The following is a 5,000-nucleotide window of genomic DNA, read 5'->3' as shown; positions in this document are numbered from 1 at the left end:
GAGAGAGAGAGAGAGAGAGAGAGAGAGAGAGAGAGAGAGAGAGAGAGAGAGAGAGAGACAGAGAGAGGTAAAGAGAGAGAGAGAGAGAGAGAGAGAGAGAGAGAGAGAGAGAGAGAGAGAGAGAGAGAGAGAGAGAGAGAGAGAGAGAGAGAGAGAAAGAGAGAAAGAGAAAAAGAGAGAGAGAGGCAGAGACAGACAGAGAGAGATATGAATGGATGGAATATCAGAAAGGAAAAAACAACAAAAAGCAAAACACAAAGAAAAGATAAGAAAAGGAAGAAAAATGATAATGATAATGATAATGATGATAAGATACAGAAGTAAAGGAAAGATAAAGCGGAGATGAAAAAATGAAAACGGAAAAGAAGAAAAAGAATTAGAATGTAGAGGAAAAGAGGGAGAAGAAAAAGTGGTAGTGTAATAGGGCTAATGATAATCTTCTGAAGTATAAGTAGATGGAATACAAAAAAGAAGAAAAACAACAAAAAACAACAACAGAGAAGATGAATTGAGGGAAGACGAGGAAGATGAAGAGAAAAAAGGAAAAGGGGAAGAGAGAGAACATGAAGAACACAAAACAAACAAGAAACAGTAGAAGAAGAAAGAGAAGAAAAAGAAGATAAATATGAAAAAAAGAGGACGAACATGAAGACGAAAAAGAAAATCAGAAAAACAAAAAATATGAAGAAGAAGAAGAAGAAAAAAAGAAAAGAAAAGAAGAAGACGAAAGAGAAAAAAGAAGAAAAAGGAAAACATAAACGATAGACTACCCTCCCTCAGAGAAACAAGCACAGCATCCCGGCGTTTAGTATTCTATGGTGTGCCGCGTTGAAGACCCTCTTAGCATGGAAAACGTTTCCTTGGGACTTTCTCAATGACATTGCTCGTAGAAAGGCGAAAATAAAAGAAAATGAGGGCAAATGGTAATAAAGTAGAATTGATGAGGATTTGAAAGCATGACATAAATGCATGTATGTGGGAGAAATCCAAGGGGAAAGAGGGAATGAGACGAAATAGATATGGAATTAGATTTATAAAGTTATACATGTAGAAAAGGAAATGGAAGGAAATGAGGGGAAATGGGAATAAAGTAGAATAGATGAGGATTTGAAAGCACAAAATAAATGCATGTACGTGGGAAAAAAAAACGGCGGGAAGAGGAATGAGATGAATAGATAAAGGATTAGAATTGTAAAGATATACATATAAGAAATATAAAGAAATAAGAAAAAAAAAGAATAAAAATGAAAATACATATATGACTTATTTTTGGCATAATAATCAATACATATAAAAATGTTACTGGATAGCTTATACGACTTAGTGTAGGATTGAAAAATCTGATTCACATTTTGCGTTGATGTGAAATGTTGATATGCATTTACCATTTGTAAGCAAAGATATCAAAATCCATACCTATATTCACACAAAAGCAAACTCTAACAAACACACAAACGTTCGCAAAAATGCACACACACATACACAAACACACACACATACACAAACACACACACACAGAAACATCATATACACACAAGTGCAATCACCCACACAGACAAACATACTGTATAGATTCGACACACAAATTAACAAGTAGATAATCATACGGAAAAAAAATAGATAAAGTTATCACGTTCTTTACTTAATCATTTCAATATTGGTTTGGATAAGCGTTTTCTGAAACTGGAATTAAAATGCTGAAAGAAGTCATTTATAACTATTGATATAAGGGCACTTCTCATTTCGAATTACTTTCAGTTCGGATTTGAGTGCATGGTTGACTTTTTTCTGAAGCAGCGCGTATTAATGAAATATTGGAATGGCCGCCAATAAAATTAATTCAGTTAGAAAATTGTTTATATACTGAATATAAATACATAGATGCTTAAATACATGTACACACACAGACACACACGCGCGCGCATACACTCATATATGTGTATATGTATATGTATGTATGCATGTATGTATGTAAATATATATATATGTATATATATATATATATATATATATATATATACATATATATATATATATATATATATATATATATATATATATATATATATATATATATATATAATATATATATATATATATATATATATATATATATATATATTATATAATATATATATATATATATATATAATATATATATATATATATATATATATATATATATTATATATATATCAGTGAATTCAGACCACACAAACCTACAATAGACCAAATTCTAGATCTCATTGATAATGGAAAGGCACAGAGACCTTGGACACAATTTCTTTATGTACTTCATCGACTATCGGGATGCGTTTGACACTGCTGTCCATGATATACCGTGGTAATTGATAACTGATACGGAAATCCTATTCCATATAACTAATTTGTTGAAGGAATTGTGACAACCAGTAAGCAACAGCTAGAATCACCTGTGGCCTAACAGAATTCTGCATCGGCCAAGGAGTTCGCCAGGGTCGCATACTATCACCCCATCTATTCGTCACCTACTCTGAAAGAATTAGGAAGGAGGCCCTCGATAACTTTCGAAGGATCGGTGAAAATTGGTGGACGGTGTGGCAGATCTCCGATATGCAGGTGACACCGTTCTCCTTATAGGTTGTATGCAAGAATTAGAAGCCTTAATTCTAAGAATCGAAACAGTCAGTAAATTCATCTATCTCGGCAGTACAATCTCAAACAACTGCAATGACAGTAGAAAAATAAGACGCATATTAGCAATTGCAACAAATGCCGTCATCGGCCTATCGAATATATAAAGGGACCGTGCGAAAAATTCTGAATACCTTAGTATTCCCCTAGCAACATACGGGTGCGTGTGCTGGGTACTGCAGCCGAAAAGATACTGAAATCTTTCGAAACATAGTCATCAGTGATTTCCACCTGAAGAACTTTTACGACCTCATCAAACGTCCTCAGACTCTTGGATGTAAAAATAAAAAGTTAGCTAGTTTCGATGTTAAGTCTCCATAGATGGTGGAATCCGAGAAGCTGAAAGGGCCATCAACACAATGGCTGATGATTCCCTTCCTTTACCAAAGCGGCGCGACTTCATAAGACTCGTGAAGCTGTGAATGAATTTCGGATCCTTCGAATTTGCAGGAGATGAGTACCGACAAACTATCGGTCTTGCTATAGGCTCTCCATTGTGAGCGCGGTTCTGGTCTGCCTCTTCATGGAAATTTTGGAGAAAGATCACTACATAGACATAATTGGCAGTCATTCAACATGGCTACGCTAAGTAGATGATATCCGTGTCGTCGTCTCCAGGACGACATGCTCACGTCAAACGCAGGTGTGAGCGCCAAATCAAATACAGTGTAGACTCACGTAAAACATCAATACCCCAGAGGCTTCTTGCTAAGACTCAGAAAGAGAGCGCAGAACATTATAAACAAAAGAAGAAACAATCGCGCCGCCCCCTCAGGTGTCTTGATATTTCCTCAGTGAAGCATCTCCGAGGCGATCAGTAGGTACTTTGGTACTACCGTAATTATAGCAAACACGCCCGGCATAAATGTAAAAGATTTGACAAAAACAAGAAAACGCTTACAAGCAACCGCGGCACCGCATTCCCTGCAGTACACGTGAAAAATCGAACTACGGTGAAACAGGACGTGATTTCAGCACCAGGATCAGCGAGCATCGACCTGCCATCCGTCACCAAAGGACTTCCAGCGCCATGATGGCACACGTAGATGAGGCGGGGCATCAACCGGATTGGAAGAAAGCGAAAGCCATTCACAAAGGATTGTGAAAACAAAGACGAAAAGTAATGGAAGCTGCATATATTGCGACGAAGAGAAACATGAACACCCCATCGGGAAGATTCAAATTATCCAAGGTCGCGGCAACATCAATCATGCGGGTAACAAGCCACAGGTCAAGATCATCAGGTGAGCCTCCTGATTGATATATACATACACTCTGTATTTTCACCTTTTATGTATTCCCAAGCAAGACCTCCGTCGAAACGCGTCAAATACATCTATTGCGTCGTTTAGAAAACGCTTACAAGCAACCCGGCAGCGCCGTAAACTGCATTCCCTGCAGTACATGTAAAAAAGAGTATTACTGTGAAACAGGACGTGGTTTCAGGACCAGGATCAGTCTCATTCTTCCGCATTTGTCGCAATGACCTTCGTTCATATACGTATATATATATATATATATATATATATATATATATATATATATGTATTTACAACACACACACACACATATATGTATATATATATAATATATAAATATATATATATATATATATATATATATTTATATAATTTTTTTTTTTTTTTTTTTTTTTTTTTTTTTTTTTGTGCATGTTCGTATACCTCTGTCTGTGTGTATGTAAGTGTATACACACACACACACATACACACACACACACGAACAGTACACGGCCCTCCTCCCCATTGCATTATTTTGAACACATTCCGAAGCCATGCATCAGCGTGAGGAGCGAGCGCCATGGGACCGCTCATGAGACGTCCAATCTGAATGCATGACTTGCTCGGCTCGTGTCGTTGATCACACTAAGTTAGTGGAACAAGAAAGGAATGCCACCTTGCAAACAACCCCTCCCCTCTCCCCCTACCCCTCCCTCCACCGAGCCTGTCATCCCCTTCCCTTCTCTCTTCTCCCCGTTATATTTTCGTCGTCTTTCTCCCCACCCTCTCTCTCTATCTATGTATTTCTTTTTCTCTTTTCTCTTCTTCATTCTTCTTCTTTGCTCTCTTCCCTTCTTTCCCTTTCTTTCTTTCTTCTTCTTCATCACTCTCCCTCTCTCTCTTTCTCTTCTTCTCTGTCCCTTTCCCCTCTTTCTTCTTCTCCCTCTATTCCCCTCTATGCCTTTCTCTCCTCTTTACCCTTTTCCTCCTTCCTTTCGAAGTCTCTCTCTTCTTCCTCCTTCTCCTCCTGTTCGTCCTTCCAATCCCCCTCCTACTCTCCCTCTTCCTACTTTTCTTTCTTCCTCCTCC

This window comes from Penaeus japonicus, unplaced genomic scaffold, assembly GCF_977035675.1.
Source record: "Penaeus japonicus unplaced genomic scaffold, GWHDUDI00000001_assembly GWHDUDI00000022, whole genome shotgun sequence".
Taxonomy (NCBI): domain Eukaryota; kingdom Metazoa; phylum Arthropoda; class Malacostraca; order Decapoda; family Penaeidae; genus Penaeus; species Penaeus japonicus.
This window is presented reverse-complemented; position numbering follows the sequence as displayed.